The sequence below is a fragment of the Pan troglodytes genome, chromosome 3, assembly GCF_028858775.2.
Source record: "Pan troglodytes isolate AG18354 chromosome 3, NHGRI_mPanTro3-v2.0_pri, whole genome shotgun sequence".
In the NCBI taxonomy this organism is placed as follows: domain Eukaryota; kingdom Metazoa; phylum Chordata; class Mammalia; order Primates; family Hominidae; genus Pan; species Pan troglodytes.
This window is the reverse complement of record NC_072401.2, coordinates 47,790,001-47,808,118: the sequence shown is the minus strand read 5'-3', so window position 1 is coordinate 47,808,118 and position 18,118 is coordinate 47,790,001.

Here is an 18,118-nt window from a genome sequence, read left to right as displayed (position 1 = left end):
CCATTTTACAGAGCACTGATTGGTCCATTTTACAGAGTGCTGATTGGTCCATTTTACAGAGCGCTGATTGGTGCATTTACAAACCTTTAGCTAGACACAGAGCACTGATTGGTGCATTTTTAGAGTGCTGATTGGTGCATTTACAATCCTTTAGTTAGACAGAAAAGTTCTCCAAGTCCCCACTCAACCCAGGAAGTCCAGCTGGCTTCACCTCTCAATCCCTCCTCTAAACAGGACACCCCAACCACTGTTGGGAATTGGGCAATGACTGCTCTAGCTACTTCCTGCTGGATAGGGGCAAAGAAGGGGCCCTGCAGTTGTAATGTCCTCCAGAGGGAAACTCTCTAAGCCAACTAAAGGGTCAGTGGGTTGGTCCAGGGGTCCTCAGTAGAACTTGTTAGTTAAGCTCATTTGGGGTTCCATTTGTAAGACCATCTGTAGCTTGATGGCCTCAATCCTAGAGGAAACAAATTTGACAAGGAAGTTAAAAATACAGGGCCCGAAGGCAAGTAACAGTAAGATGGCTGTCACGGGACCTAGAAAGGGGATAAGCCATGTTACCCAACTCCAGAAGTTGGTATAAGAGTTTGAAAGGCATTGTCTGATTTCAGAAACCTTTTCCTGTAAACACCAAGAGGCATCTCATACTATCCCTGCCTGGTTAGTGTAAAAGCAACACTCTTCCCCTAAGAAGGTGCAGAGTCCTCCTTTCTCAAGCAGTGAGGAGGTCTAGGCCTCGGTGGTTTTGGAGAGTCACTGCTGTCAAAGAATCTATTTGGGATTGTAGAGTAAGGATAGATTTTGTTATTTCTTGCAAACTGTCTGAGAGGCAGATATAGGTTGAAGTTCCACATAAGAAGAATATGCCTTGGCTGGGTGGACAGAAATTTACTCTGGCTTTTAAAGGAATAGGGTTCACTGTTTTTTCTTTACTTCTCTCTCTTTCTCTCTTTCTTTGACTCTTTTGTCTGTCTCTCTTTCTCTCTGACTTTCTCTCTGACTCCCTCTTTGTCTGTCTCTTCCTCTCTTTCCTTCTTTGACTGCCTATCTCTTCCTCTGTCTCCTTCTCTTTGTCTCTCTGTTTCTTCCTCTCTCTTTCTATGACTTTCTGTCTCTTCCTTTCTTTCCTTCTCTTTGTCTCTCTGTTTCTTCCTCTCTCTGTCTTTCTATGACTTTCTGTCTCTTCCTCTCTTTCCTTCTCCCTTTGACTCTGTCTCTTCCTCTGTCTCTCTCTTTGACTCCTTGTCTCTGTCTCTTCCTCTCTCTTTCTGTGACTTTCTGTCTCTTTCTCTCTTTCCTTTCTGCTGGTCTTTCCCTGCCTCTGCCAGCCACTTATGCTGCTGTTCTCCCCTCTCCTTCCCCTTTTGATGGCTTTGGCAGCATAAGACTGCCACCTCCTTGGGTTTTTGCACTGCATGCAATAACTCCATGGTTTCCTTGTGATATTTAATGGGGGTTCCCCCAGAGGTTAGGAACTCCCTTTCTTTCCATATCGCAGCATGGACATGTAGGATTAGATAAGCATACTTACTATCTGTAGCAAAGTCTCCCAATTACAACTGAAGAGTTGGGAGAAATACCTGGTTACAGGCTGTCCCAGGATTCCTTGGATGGTAATGGACCTTGAGGACAGCTGTCCAGGACAGGAGATTAACACTGAGAAAGCCACGCCAGTGTCCAAGAGGAAGTCAATTTCCTGGCCCTCAATGGTTAAACATACCTGGGGCTCAGTGAGGGTGATGACATGAGCTGGCGCTTGCCCCAGGCACCCTCAGTCCTGTTGTTGGATCATCTGGTTGGGGGCTTCTGGCCCAGAGAAACTTTGTCCTCTGGGGCAGTGTGCCTTCCAGTGATTGCCTTGGCAAAGTGGACATGGGTGAGGGGGCAGCTTGTTTCTCGTTGGACAATCTTTTTTTAAGGCGGCCTTGCAAACCACACTGGTAACAAGCCCTACCAGGCAATTGGCCTGCTCCACTTTCTGTCCTTTCTGAACCACCAAGGTTTGTTTGTCTGAGGGCCATAACTAAGGTTGTGGCCTTTCTCTGACCTCATTTTTCCTTTTTGGCCTGTTCCTCTTGGTCCCTATTATAGAACACTGAGTTTGCCAGGTTTAATAATGCCTCCAGATTTTGTTCAGGGCCCAGGGCTCGCTTTTGGAGCTTTCTCCTGATATCTGCGGCTGATTGGGTAATAAACTTATCTTTTAGGACCAGTTGACCCTCGAGTGAGTTGGGTGACAGGGCAGTATATTTTCTTAAGGCCTCCCATAGCCTCTTGAGGAAGGCAGAAGGATTTTCTTCCTTTCCCTGAGTTATGGTGGACATCATTTGAATAATTCATGGGCTTTTTCCTAATTATCCTTAGTCTTTCTAGAAGACAGGTCAATAGATGTTTGCAACTCCAGTCCCCATGATCTGAGTTGAGATCCCAGTGGGGATCCATACTGGGGATGGCTTGCTGACCAGTAGGGAATTTGTCCCTTTCTTCAGCTGTCATTCTATCATTTACTTGACTAAGATACCAGGTGTCTCCAAATTCTTGGGCTGCAGCTAAAGCCACATTCTTTTCATTAAAGGTCAGGATTTGATCTAATAGCATGACATCTCTCCAAGTGAGGTCAAAGGCTTTCCCTAGACCCTGTAGGACATCTATGTACTTAACAGGATCATCTTAAAGCTTCCCCAGGTCTACCTTGATCTGCTTTAAATCAGAGAGGGAGAAGGGACATGTACCCAGGTTGGGCCAAATTCCCCTCCCCCTACAGCTTGAAGGAGACACAACCAATAGCCCAGGGGTTTTTGTGGTCCTTTGGAGATTTTTTGCTTATTTCCTTCTGGGTAGGGGAGATTAAAGGAGACTTACCATTAATAGGAAGGGGAGCTATAGGGAGGCTAGGATATGGGGGTAAGCTGAGAGGTCCTCCTGTGGGATGTAAATTGCAAGCTTTGCGTAGTTGTGGATGCTCCTTCAATGAAAAGAAAGCTTGGACATAAGGTATTTTACTCCATTTGCCTTCCCTCTTACAGAAAAGGTCAAGCTGCAGGATAGTATTGTAATTTATACTTCCCTCAGGTGGCATTTTTCCCCATCAGAGAGAATACTGGGGCCAAGCCATAGTGCAGAAAAAATTAGCCACCTCTTTTTCAGAGTTTGCAGGTCAAATTGGTCCCAATGGCTTAGGATGCATTTCAAGGGTGAGCCTGTTGGCTCCTGAGTGTTTCCCATCTGAAAGAAAAAACCACCCACAGTTTTGGTTTGTTTCCACCTCCGCCCAAGAACCCGCAATGGTCCCTGGACCCTGCTAATCAGAATAGTTGTGCTCACCAACACAGCGGCAGAAGCACCAGTTTTCCTCCTAGACCACAAGGAGGACCGAGGAAGGTTGGATTTAGTGGCCCTTAGCAACACATTCTCAAAAATGTGCACCTTGCCTGTCCTCCTAGACCACAGAGGACCGAGAAAAATCGGATTTAATGGCCCTTACCAATGCATTCTCAAAAACCTGCACCCTTGCCTGTCCTCCTCTTTGCACCACAAAGAGGACTGAGAAAAATCGGATTTAGTGGCCCTTACCGATGCATTCTCGAAAACCTGTTAGAGTCCTAAGCATTCTCCTGTTAGTATTGGGACTTTACCCCTGTCCTATAAAGATGTTATGCCCCAAAAATGAAGTGGAGGGCCATACCCTGAGGGAGGGAAGGGATCTTCAAGGTTGGAAATGTGACACCTTTTGTCCTCACTTGAATAGGAAGGATATCATTTCTGAAGCTCCCCATATCCTAGCTTCAAGAATAGCTTTTGTTAGGCCTGCTAGTCTGAGGAGGGATCCTAAAATTCCAGATAGTCCCACCCCCCAGATGGGGCTTTGGGCAAAAATTATGTCTTTCTGATTGGTGAGCCTGGGTGCCTAAAGAAGGGAACAAAGTCCTGAGGTTTATACTAGAAATCATTATTATAGGAGAAACTAGAAAAGCACCAGAGACAGGGAGTGGTTTTTAGAAGTGGGACTAGCCTCAAAGAAGAGAGGCAAGAGGAAGTTTGTCTGACAGGCATTAGGACCCAGGAGGCAAGGGTCAGGATAGATAGGATAGATGGGTGAGTCTCGCTTGGGCAACATGACTTTGAGAGTTCCACTTATGGCCGCAGGGTCAACCAACTTGTTGTCGGGACCCTGGAGCTGAATGGCTTCCCTCTCTGTCAACCCTTGGCTCAGCCCAGAAGTACAGGAAAAGCGGAGGCTGGTTCCAGGCAAACCAACACTCCCAACTCCGAAGAGTCGGGGATTGTTAGAGAGCCCTTTCCCAGAAAGCCTGACACCCGTGTCTTTAGTCCGGTGGCTGCACTAGTCGCTTTTAACTGGCCAACAGGTGCCTGGTATTTAGCCTCCAAATTCTAAGGAAAAATAGGACAGAATAGCAAGCGAAAGGGGTCCAAGAGCACTCACCACTTGGTGACAGTCCCAGCTGGTTCGCCAAAATGCGTCCGGAATTTATTCCTTCTGGTGGGCTCTTGATCTCGCTGACTTCAAGAATGAAGCCGCAGACCATTGTGGTGAGTGTTACAGCTCTTAAAGATGGTGTGTCCAGAGTTTGTTCCTTCAGATGTTAAGATGTGTCTGGAGTTTCTTCCTTCCCGTGGGTTCATGGTCTCACTGACTTCAGGAGTAAAGCCGCAGACCTTCACAGTGAGTGTTACAGCTCTTAAAGGTGGCATGTCGGAGTTGTTTGTTCCTCCCGGTGGGTTCTTGGTCTCACTTCAGGAATGAAGCCTCAGACCCTCGAGGTGAATGCTGGAGCTCATAAAGGTAGTGCAGACCCAAAGAGTGAGCAGCAGCAAGATTTATTGTGAAAAGTGAAAGAACAAAGCTTCCACAGCATGGGAGGGGACCCGAGAGGGTTGCGGCTGCTGGCTGGAGTGGCAAGCTTTTATTCCTTTATTTGCCCCTGCCCATGTCCTGCTGATTGGTCCATTTTACAGAGCGCTGATTGATCCATTTTACAGAGTGCTGATTGGTGCATTTACAAACCTTTAGCTAGACAGAGAGTGCTGATTGGTGCATTTTTACAGAGTGCTGATTGGTGCGTTTAAAATCCTTTAGCTAGACACAGAGTGCTGATAGGTGCATTTACAATCCTTTAGCTAGACAGAAAAGTTCTCCAAGTCCCCACTTAACCGAGGAAGTCCAGCTGGCTTCACCTCTCACTATTATCACAATTTTATAGATTTATGTATTCATTCATTCAACAAATACTTATTGAACATCTGCTGTCTGTCATGCACTGTTCCATCCTGGGACTACAGCAGTAAATGAAACACAAGAATCCTTGCCTCTATGGAGCTTATATTCTAGACAAACAATAAATAAAATTTACATAATGTTAGTTAAGAGGTAAGTACTGCGGAGAAGAACTAAGTATTGAAGGAGAATAGGGTTTTCAGAATAGAAACGGAGGTAGCAATTATTGTAAGAGATGATAGCATTTAAGTAAAATCATACAGGAAGATGAGGAAATTGAGGCTAAAAGAATTATAACTTGTTCAAGGTCACAGAGCTAATAAGGCTAATAAAATTACAGCTGAACACAACAAGGCAGCTGCCTGGAACCTTGATGCATCACTTTATAAAAATCTGTTGAATCCTATTAAGAGGTTTTAGGATTCGTCAAAATAAAGCTACATCTGTTCTTTCAGATAGCTCTGAGAAGTATTAGAGTGTGCACATTAATCCAGAAATGGAAGTAAAACATGACATTTGTATTTATTTTTATTTCAGGCCAAAGAATTCCAAAAAACAAGAAAGATTCCTAGGAGGATTTGGTAGAAATACTTCAAAAAGATCATAATTATCACCATTGCAATCCTCCTTTCAATTATTATCATTCTTTTAAGTACAAATGTAATACCAACATGACCCTTTTTCTTGCCATCCTCAACAGACACCAGTAAATGGCTATACGTAATTAGAGATTTCTACAACCAACAGTTATGAAATCATTCTGTAGTGGTAATAAGATTGGAGGAAAAGGAGGTTGGAAGTATTTCCTTGTCCCTTAACTCTTGTCACTGTACCTCTCCCATTTCTGTAATGTCGACAGGCTACTTAACCTGTGCACCTTTTCCTCATCTGTAAAATGGGGCTGTTAGTAATATTTAATGAATAAAGTTATGTCTCCCACATAGTAATTCTTACTTAATAGGAAAAGATAATTGCATTTGTGGCATTGATTAAATTATTGTAATCTTCCTGCTTAGCCAGAAATGAAATGACTTTGACCTTAAAATCAGATTTTAGAAATGAGAATTTTAACATCAGTACAGTTCAGAGATACACATTCACCTCTTGTACAGTTTTTTCATTTGAAATGAAAATTCAAACTATCATGTTTTATACTATGTATTTCCTTGTGTAAGGATTAAAAAATTAGTAAGTCATATCATTTTCTCTAACAAATCATAGAGAGAGGACATAGGTCCTCTCCTCCTATCTCACCATCCTAACAGCCTTTAAAAAAATACACTTCCTCCAGTAACCTCAACTTATTAAGATTTCAAATAACTAAAGCATCCAACTTTACTTTGCAGTTAGTAACAAGGCGTCATGGGTTCTGTTTCCCAAGTGGGAAACTGAGGTCTGAAGTCTGTTTTATAAGTCCGTTAGTGATTCCTGAGGAACAGACATCCTGACTTCAGGATAACTCATTTTAATTCTGGTAATTATCAAATACCAGCATTTTAAATAGCCACCAAGCTCATTATTCCTCCAATGCAATACCACCTTTCCATTCACAAAATATTTTTTAAAGGATCTTAAATGTTAGAAACTTTGGAGTTTCTGCAGTTCAGACTCAGGAAAAAATAGGCGATATGTTGACTGCTTACTCTGATACAATGTACTAAGTATCTTGGAAGAGGGGTGTCTCATTTAATTTTACAATAATACTATTAAGCGAGTATCACATAAAGCACACAGAACAGTGGCTGGCATAAAAGTGCTGTGTAAGTTAGTTCATATTATCAGCTTTATTTTGCAGATGAGAAAATAGCAAAGTTAAATGGCATGTTCAAGGTCACACAGCTGGAAAGCTAAGATTTTACTGACTGCTAAGATAAGCCCTACTGTGGCATATAGCCATGGAACCCATAGAGTAATAATTAAGATCCCTTAATTATGGGTCAGACAAGATACATCGTATTATTTCACTTCTTGTCAGTTTAGTAGGTTGTTTTGGCAGGGTAGAGACAAGAGTAGTTGGAAGAGGAATAGTCATGTATTTTGCTGCTGTTATTTTTGAAGCCCTATAAAACTTGCCCCTTAACATCTCTGTAAAGTAAAATTATGTATAAAACATATTTGTATCCTGATCACCAGTTAGTAGCATAATTATTGCTAGAGAACTGTGAACTTAAAGATCACCTAATCTAACCCCTTGCACTTTACATGTTAGGATACCAAGACCAAAAGTCTAAGTGAATTATGTGTCTTTGAGATTTTCTCTTCACTGGTAGCATGCTTAAAGCACAGGCTATCACCCTGGTTCCAAGCAAGAAGTCCTACATAATACTTGTTTTCTAAGGCAGTCTTTAAGAGTTTTCAAGATAATTTATATTTTTATGGGCTGTCGAATGCTGCCTAATAAGGATTGTTTCCCTGGTATTTATGCTAGAACTGTCAGAACATAGCTTGGCAGAAACAAATATTAAGTGATCTTAGATTTTTCATCTATTTATGCTTTCAAATATTATTGAGCTCCTACTCTGCACCAAAACAATTCTAAAACATTATGGTTTATCCTAAGCTACTACATAGATAGAAATAACTGATGTTTGAAAAATAGAATGATGTTTGTATATAGACATGTAAGACCTGGTCAGGCTCAGTGGCTCACACCTGTAATCCCAGCACTTTGGGAGGCCGAGGCAGGCAGATCACCTGAGGTCAGGAGTTCAAGACCAGCCTGGCCAACATGGAAAACCCTGTCTCTACGGAAAATACAAAATAAAAATTAGCTGGGCGTGGTGGCAGACACCTGTATTCCCAGCTACTCGGGAGGCTGAGGCAGGAAGAATTACTTGAACCTGGGAGGCGGAGGTTGCAGTGAGCTGAGATTGCGCCACTACACTCCAGCCCGGGCAACAGAGTGAGACTCCATCTCAAAAAATAAAAATAAAAAACCCTAAGGCCTATCTCTAATCCTTTAGGAAAGCTTACATTCCAGTTGAAGGAAGAAGTCCAACAAATATCATAAACAGGTTAAAGCAACAGCGTCAATATTTAAGTGGTACATTGCATGGCAGAGAATAAGTTAAGAGATGATGATCAACACAGGCTCAAATCACTGAGGAAGATTCCATTGGTTATAAGTGGGATAGGAATTGGATCTTATTAGAAATCGAATTTATTTCTACCATGAAGTGTCATAAATCGAATTTATATCAATAGGTAAAGGCAGTGCAGTTAACAATTAACTTATTGAGCACTTGTGTTCCAGTAACTGTTGTAAGTACTTTAGAAATCCTTCTTTAATTCTCACAACCCTGATGTAGGCACTACTGTTATTTCCATTTTACACATGAGAAAACAGAAGCATAAATGCCCAAGTCTACTGCGCTAGTAAGAGGAACAGCTTGCTGTGGGGGTGCACAAGGTGGACTATGCATTGGTGTGTTCAATTATGGTATCTTTCAGTCATTCAAGTGGCCTGCAGCAGACCTCTGTCTTTGGTTCTCTTCATTTCCCACTCTGCAACGTGCTCTTAATCACTCCCATGCTGTTGCTCTCTCCAGATCTAACCCCTCTTCTGAATTCCAAATCATTTTCCAATTCTCTACTAGATATACCCACTTGGATACCATGCAAACACTTAAGTTTAGATCCCCAAACTATACATTCTTCCATTCCCCCACAAAACCTGCTTATTTGACTTGATTTCCAATCTCAATAAATGGGATCACAGCTATCCTGTAATCTACAAACTCTTAGCCTACCTTGACTCCTCCCTTCTGCTCATCTTCTCTTTCCTAATTAGTCACCAAAATCATAGGGCTTCTGTGTCAAATCTCCTGAAGGTTCATCGGCCAAGGAAGTCCAGAAGAGCTGCAGAAGCAAAAGTAGGGAGTTCCCTGAGGGTGCCGAGGCAAACTTCGAGAAAGGGCACTCCTTCTATCATGGTTGATGGCTGTCTCTACTCCCGAGCCTGGCCACATCACACTCCTCTTTGTATTCAGTATGCCCAGCACATGTAAGTATTAACATTTGGTATTTTCAGATGCATGATTTCCATAGCTCTTAAACATGGTTAATATCAACAAATGTGAAGCTTTGGTTTTCAATTCTCAGCATCAGAGTCACCTAATGATCTTAATAATACATGTTCCTCGGCTCCACCCCTGAAGATTCTGCATAAGCCTGGGATGGGGCCTCAAAATGTTTGTTTAACCTCACAATGAGGCCGAGAACTGCTAACCTCAAGCACTTTTACATGACTATCATTTAATGTCCATTCCTAAGAAAGGTAATATAATTTTACACTTGGAAAAACTGAGGCTTGGAGATGGTTAATTTACCCAATATCACTGGGCAAATGACAGAGCTGGGCCACAAAAGCATTCATTTGAAATAATCTATTCCACTGAATGTATTAAACTAGAAACTTTGAAAAATCTGCTAAATAGAATGCCCCACATATTTTAATAAGTCTAAAAAGGATTATTTTAAATTGTTTTGAAAGTTTATATTATCCCACTATAGGATCAAGGCCTCTCAGAGAATCTCATAGAATCATGGCAGAACCTAGAATAACAAAAACCATTAAATTCTGGCCTCTGATTTATTTATGTATTTATTTTTACAAAGTCTCACTCTTTTCCCTCAGGCTGGAGTGCGATGGCGCGATCTTGGCTCACTGCAACCTCCGCCTCCCGGGTTCAAGTGATTCTCCTGCCTTGGCCCCCCAAGTAACTGGGATTACAAGCGCCTGCCACCACGCCCAGCTAATTTTTTTTTTTTTTTTTTTTTTAGTTGAGATGGGGTTTCACCATGTTGGCCAGGCTGGTCTAGAACTCCTGACCTCAGGTGATCCACCCACCTCAGCCTCCCAAAGTGCTGGGATTACAGGCGTGAGCCACCGTGCCCGGCCGGCCTCTGATTTTTTAGAACAAAAAGGCAAATCACAAGCTGGTTACAGACAAAGAGGTCGTTTGTTGAGGAGCAGACCTGCTTAGCACCACACCATGACCCAACATAATGGTGACTTCTCTCTTAACAGACCAGCACTAAGTGACCCGCATTCCTTTAAAAGTTCTTGAGACATAAAAGTAAAAAGTGGAATAGTGAAATAATAGTGCATTTATAATGAGTACTTTTGCTAACATTATTGCTCTTAGCCATCAAATTCAATTTACCATTTTCCAAAAATGTTGTAACATAAAATGGCAAATGCTTACCAGCACTTGTAGTGGTGTCACATTTGATAGCAAGCCCAGCAGATTACAAAGATTGAACATCCCCACAAAATCTTCCTGCCCTCAATACCCTGCCTCATAAACATTCCGAAGAAAACTGGAAATTGCTCCTTAGCATAAGCTAACTTTCCAAACAATCCCATCATTTAAAAATTTTATGTGATGTGTTAACATTCCAGTAGTTGCCTTACCTTTTCAACTAATAAGTTCTATGTTAAAGGTATTCATTCAAGAGAAAAAAGCTTAAGTCAAAAAAAAAAGACAGTGCAAAAAATGCATGAGTGCTATAAGAGTTTAATTGTAAGACAAAAGCACTGCTACATTATACTTTAAACATAAGTAATCTTTCAGAAGGAAGGATTCAGTGCAAATTAAAACCCTATGAAAGCCCAACTGTAAATTTCATACGAAGACTCTAGAAGTAAACTTCTAGAACTGGAAACACTTGGTTCCAACAGAATTTGCTTGGGGAGAATATGTCTTGAAAATGTTAAATGGTACAGAGAACATCATGTTTAAGTCAACCAGATACTAAAAAAAGACATGCTGATAGGTCTTAATACATAAAACTAATTGATTAGTAGTAGCATGCTTTATATATCAATGATTATAAAAGCAATTTACAATAAATTTGAGCATTTCTAAGTTTTATTTACTGCCTTAGCCAATCTCTTAACTATACTGTAATAAAATGCCATTCTTCCAATTTTTATTTTATAATAAAAAGGTTTTCACTTCATCAGTCTCAGACTGGTGTTTTATATAAATGTTAAGCTCTGTATAATCCAAAGCCATCCATACAACAAAAAAGAAATTATGTAATTCCTTTTCTCAAGTGTTTATTCAAAGCATAGCTTCCATGCCATGTTAAATGTCACGTTTAGGTACTGGCATTAACAGACCTCTTAAGTTTCTTCCAATTCTTTTTTTCCTGAGAAATACAAAAGTCAGGAAAGTAACCTTCCTAATTCTAGAGTGCAAACAGAGTACAGCCTCTTATAACAAAATTAAATGTATACAAATTAACCTTGAAGTACTCTCTTCCCAATACCAAATGACTTAAAGTTTCCCAAAATAGATTCCAATAACCTCTATTATCACTGTTTAATAAATTAATGCCTATCTCTAATTTCTTTGAAGACTTTTAAAGAATTTCTCCCTTAACAACTAAAATAACAGATTTGGATTGCTATTACAAGAACACCATGCTCCTACTTAGGCTCTAAATCCTATAAAGCATTTCAGACTTTAATACAATAATTTTGTAAGGTCCTTTCTCCTTGCCCTTGGGAGAACACCTGCCCCCTACCCCCCACCCCCCGCTCCAATTCCCTGCCTTTACAGGGCTTACTGGGGGAAATTTATTAACATTTAGGAACTACCCTACTGCTTCAACTTCCTATATTATATAGTCAGTCCCCTGGAGACTATTCTTTATCTCAGCTACTCTATACTACTGCCATTTACATGGAAGGCTGCTGGAATTATGCAACCTTCTTGAGAATCGAAAAGGCGCTAAGGACAATAGGGCAATATATAACCAGCCCAATTAGAGAAAATAGCAAGTCAATTTCTATCAGAGTTGTTGATTACCAATTCATAATAATGCAATGGATGGCTAAGATCAGGGCAGAGGCAAGATACAGACAATAAGGGGAGTGTATTGGCTGTAGAGAATTTTAAAACAATACCAAGCAACTCACCATGTTCCCAGCCTGTAGCCACCCCCACCACCTACTTTCCCTGACTTGGTACATTACTGTTGTTCACTGTCATCTTGTACTCATTAGAATGTTAAAAATCATATCATTTTTTTTTTCAAGGTAGACTTAGGGTCCACAACTAAAATGCTGGTTTAGTAAAACATATACCTTTGTTTTTACAGAAGATGTAAAAACAAACCCTTAGGAAACAGTGTGTTTAACTCTATCTTAAAGAGTTAACACATTAAAGTCCTTAACACATTACTATGCAATTAAGATCACTTGGAGGCCAGGGGCGGTGACTCACGCCTGTAATCCCAGCACACAGGGAGGCCGAGGCAGGCGGATCACCTGAGGTCAGGAGTTCAAGACTAGCCTGGCCAACATGGTGAAACCCTGTCTCTACTAAAAATACAAAAATTAGCCAGGCATGGTGGTAGGAGCCTGTAATCCCAACTACTTGGGAGGCTGAGGCAGGAGAATCACTTGAACCCGGGAGGCAGAGATTGCAGTGAGCTGAGATCGTGCCACTGCACTCCAGTGTGGGCAACAGAGTGAGACTCCGTCTCAAAAAAAAAAAAAAAAAAAAAAAAATCACGTGGTGTATGTGAAATACAGAATCCCAGGCAACACTCCCAAACAATTCTAAGTGATTCTGATATAGATGCCTACAAGCCTCTTTGAAATGCCAACCAGCTTATAATCAACCCTTACCCAATTTACCAGATTAAAAGCAACTGTTACCAACTAACAGGACAAGCAGACTCCATTTGCACAACTGAATATTTATCTTGCTAGAATCATTTTACCTCATTGGAAATTTTCAGGCGACTCCTAACTATGCCTAATAACAGTTTGAATATGGCTAGTATTAAAGAAAGGATATACCCTTCTCAACCCTGTCAAAAGTAGGTATCTTAGGCTGGGCACAGTGGCTCACGCCTGTAATCCCAGCACTTCAGGAGGCCGAGGCAGGCACATCACTTGAGCACAGGAGTTGGAGACCAGCCTGAGCAACATAGTAAGACCCCCATCTCTACAAAAAATTTTAAAAATTAGGCCGGGTGCAATGGCTCACACCTGTAATCCCAGCACTTTGGGAGGCTGAGGTGGACGGATCACCTGAGCTCAGGAGTTTGAGACCAGGCTGGTCATATGGTGAAACCCCATCTCTACTAAAAATACAAAAGTTAGCCAGGTGTGGTGGCGTGTACCTGTAATCCCAGCTACTCGGGAGGCTGCGGGAGAATAGCTTGAACCTGGGAGGCAAAGGTTGCAGTAAGCCAAAATTGCGCCACTGCACTCCAGCCTGAGAGACAGAGCCGAGACTCCGTCTCAAAAAATAAAAATGAAAAAAAAACAAAAAAAAAACTGGGCCGGGCGAGGTGGCTCACACAATCCCAGCACTTTGGGAGATTGAGGCGGGCAGATCACCAGGTCAGGAGTTCGAGACCAGCCTGACCAATCCAGTGAAACCTCGTCTCTACTAAAAATACAAAAATCAGCCGGATGTGGTGGCGTGCACCTGTAGTCCCAGCTACTCAGGAGGCTGAGGCAGGAGAATCACTTGAACCCAGGAGGCAGAGGTTGTGATGAGCCAAGATCACACCACTGCACTCCAGCCTGGACAACAAAGTGAGATTCAGTCTCAAAAAAAAAAAAAAAAAAAAAAGTATATACATATATACATATATATACATATATATACATATATATATATATATATATATATATATATATATATATATATATAAAAGCTGGATGTGGTGGTGCTTGCCTGCAGTCCCAGCAACTCAGGAGGCTGAGGTGAGAGGATCGCTTGAGCCCAGGTTGAGGCTGAAGTGAGCTGTGATCACATCACTGCATTCCAGCTTGGGCGACAGAGCAAGAAGATCCTTTCTCCACCACCTCCCCCCCAACCAAAAAAAAAAGGGAAAGGTAGCTTTCAAAAAAAATCAAATTTTATGATAGTTTAGGGTCATCCTTAAATGTTAGTTCATTGATAAACTGCACTATTAAGAAACTGCTTCCAAATAAATTTATTGAGATGTGATGCTATATTATGGATCTAGGTTTTGACATTTCAGGTTAAACTCACTCCAAACAAAATAAACTCAGACATTTCAGGATCAACACAAATACTGTGATAGAAAGATTGTATCTTTCCAGTTTCCAAAATTCCTAATACCTCAAAGGCCCTAAACATACGTTTAAAGTACTAGTCTTAACTACAAAAAGAAACTTTCCAAGCACTAAAATAGTAAAAGCAGAGACTAAATTAGTTTCTCATGTATACAACAGACAGGCTTAATAACTGGATTCTAATGAGACTACCTTTCAAAACTGTCAGCATGAACTGGCACCTGGACAGGTGTTCCACACCCACACTGTATTCTCAACTGTGCACGACCAAGTACAAAGAAGCAAATACTATCCCAGGATGTAAAGAGTATTATGCTTACATGACTTGCAACCCTATACACATCGAAGGTTAGGAAAGAAACAGACAAAAAAGGAAACCCAGGACCCAAGGAAGAGAAATTAACTCACCTGGTAGCAGACACCTACTAAACCAAAAGGTATCAAAATCTGATTCAGAACAACAGACCTAGAAAGCTCATTACTTGAGAAAAAGTGGGATTCTAACCAGAGTCTACAAAACTGTTTTGAGAATTGAGATCAAAGCTACATGACACTACCCATTAGTAAACACAGGTTAATTTGATAATAAACCAGCCAACTATTTGTAAATTTCACTTTGTTGGTCAAATTCTAGAAGCAGGGGTACTGAGCTCCCTGTTAATATTAATTTACCTGTCCTTTTTTGTTCTCCTAAACCTTACACCAATCACCCACCTACACAAAAAAGCTACAAAAAATAATCTGTGTCATGCCCAGTCTCTTCTGCAGTCACACTAAAAACGAGTTATCTAAAAAAACTGGGGAATGGGGGGATAAGATAATATTTCAGGAGTTCGAGACCAGCCTGGCCAACATGGTGAAACCCCATCTCTACTAAAAATACAAAAATTAGCCAGGCCTGGTGGCGCATCCCTCTAGTCCCAGCTACTTGGGAAGCTGAGGCAGGAGAATCGCTTGAACCCAGGAGGTGGGGGTTGCAGGGAGCCAAGACCGTGCCACTGCCCTCTAGTCTGGGCAAGAGAGTGAGGCTCTGTCTCAAAAAAAAAAAAAAAAAGAAAGAAAGAAGGAAGGAAAAAATATTCTGCCAGCTGTCAACAGTGTGGATATCACAGATTATATCACAGATTACATCACAGAACACCCTGACTCCCCGCAAAGATTTAGGAATTGGCAGCCCAAGTACCCGTAGAAACATAGATGAAACAGGTCAAAAGATCGATTCAAAGTCACTTAACAATTAGTTAAACCTCCAGATCCTCTATACTGCTGGCAATTGACTCCTGAACCCTGGCAGAAAACTGGAGATGTACTCTCTTAAGCAAGTTAGAAAAGAGCTGTTGGACTGAATAGGCACAGTGATGAAAATAAACAGTTTACTTTTTGAGATCCCTCAACCTCTTTTTCCACTGGGATCAGAAACTGACCACCTTTTCTTATCCTTTAGGGAGGAGAGTAAGACACCTCTGGTAAGCCTGACCAGCTTGAGAAAACAAAACAAGGAAATGTATCAAGTGATTTCTCAATAAAATGACACAGCCATATCACCCAACAGTGAAGCCAGTGATTGAAAAGCACCCTGCCAGACCCACACACATAACATTCAATTAGCATTTAAAATGTTCCACTCCTAAATGTGACCCAAGGATCACCAAACACCTTAAGAAATTTTCTAACATGAAAACCAGAAGCCAAAGCAACAGGAAAACAAAGCATCTTGGAAACAAACTTTTAAACAGGTTATCATTAATAACCTTAGAGATAAGAAAAAGGTATGTTGATATTTATTTATAACAGATGAGGGGGTGGTCTTAGAAGCTGACACAATTGGCCAGGCGCGGTGGCTCCCGCCTGTAATCCCTGCACTTTGGGAGGCTGAGGCGGACAGACCACCTGAGGTCAGGAGTTGGAGACCAGCCTGGCCAAGCTGAGGCGGACAGACCACCTGAGGTCAGGAGTTGGAGACCAGCCTGGCCAAGATGATGAAACCTGTCTCTACTAAAAATACAAAAATTAGCCGGGCATGGTGGTGTGTACCTGTAGTCCCAGCTACCTGGGAGGCTGAGGCAGGAGAATCGCTTGAACCCAGGAGGCAGAGGTTGCAGCGAGCCGAGATAGTGCCACTGCACTCCAGCCTGGGCGATGAGAGAACTCCACCCCACACACACACCCACACCCAAAAAAGAAACTAACACAACTTAAATTTTGGGATGTTTTTAAAAGTTGACAATTAGGCAAGGTGCAGTGGCACATGCCTGTAACTCCAGCACTTTGGGAAGCCAAGAGTTCAAGACCAGCCTGGGAAACATAGCAAGACCTGATATCTACAAAAATTGAAAGATTAACAGAAACACATGTCCAGGGCTTATACCCAAACAAGAATTCCAGAGAACAAAGATCGAGATGGTAGATGGGGAAAGAACAATCAGTTCAGTAATATTTCTCGTATCTGAAGAGCAAGTTTATACAATGACAAGATTCAGTGAGTGACCAGTACAATGTATTAAATAAGCCCAAGATACAGTTGTGAACCATAAGAACAATGGTAAAATTCCAAGTGATTTCAGAGTTAAGAAAGATTCCATATGTAAGACCAAGATTTAAAATAAATTTCTGGGTCAAAGAACAGTGTAGCACACACCTGTAATCCCAGCACTTTGGGAGGCCAAGTCAGGTGGATCACCTGAGGTCAGGAGTTCAGGACCAGCCTAACATGGTGAAACCCCATTATCTACTAAAAAAAAAAAAAAAAAAAATTAGCCGAGCCTGGTGGCACACACCTGTAATCCCAGCTGCTCAGGCGGCTGAGGCAGGAGAATCGCTTGCATCTAGGAGGCGGAGGTTGCCGTGAGCCGATATGCCATTGCACTACAGCCTGGGCAACAAAAGCAAAACTCCGTCTCAAAAATAAAAAAAATAAATAAATTTCTGGCCAGGCATGGTGGCTCACACCTGTAATCCCAGCACTTTGGGAGGCCAAGGCGGACGGATCACAGCGTCAAGAGATTGAGACCATCCTGGCCAACATGGTGAAATCCCGTCTCTACTAAAAATACAAAAACTAGCTGGGCATGGTGGCACAGGCCTGTAGTCCCAGCTGCTAAGGAGGCTGAGGCAGGAGAATCGCTTGAACCCAGGAGGCAGAGGTTGCAGTGAGCTGAGATCGCACCACTGCACTCCAGCCTGGCAACAGAGTGAGATGCTGTCTCAAAAACAAATAAAATAAATTTCTTCACCAAACCTGAATTCTCTACGTAGCTAAACTTAGTAATCCAATGCAAAATAGAACTTTACAGACAGGAAGGTCTCTAAGCTATTGGAAGATGTCCTACACCAAACCAACAAAGCCACAGATCTAGGAAACAGATCATAAATTGAGGCGCAAAGGGAAACCCAGAACAATGGCAAAGCCCCAACTCAACAGTTACTCAACAATTCAAAAAGGGCAAACAGCTCAGATTAGAACACAGAAAACCATCAAGAAAAACATGAAACTAATTACCAAATTGATGTATATAAAAAATCTTTTTTCAATTCTTGTTAGTTTGAAAATCAGTGTCTGCTGGACAGAAAATTATCTAGGCCAAGAGGTACTGCTAGAAACGGCTCTGAGAATTGCAATTTAAATGAGTCAGACATACAGAAACAAAACAGTACAAAAATCGGGTTACAAGTTTTTTTCAAGAATGGGTTTGATCTCCAAAATTAATCCTTAAAATTAAATCTAAGTAGTGTCTCTCATTTAGTACTAATTATCTGCCTAAAGTGCAGCTTGTAAACATTTTAACACAACAATCAAAATTAATCTGGTAGCA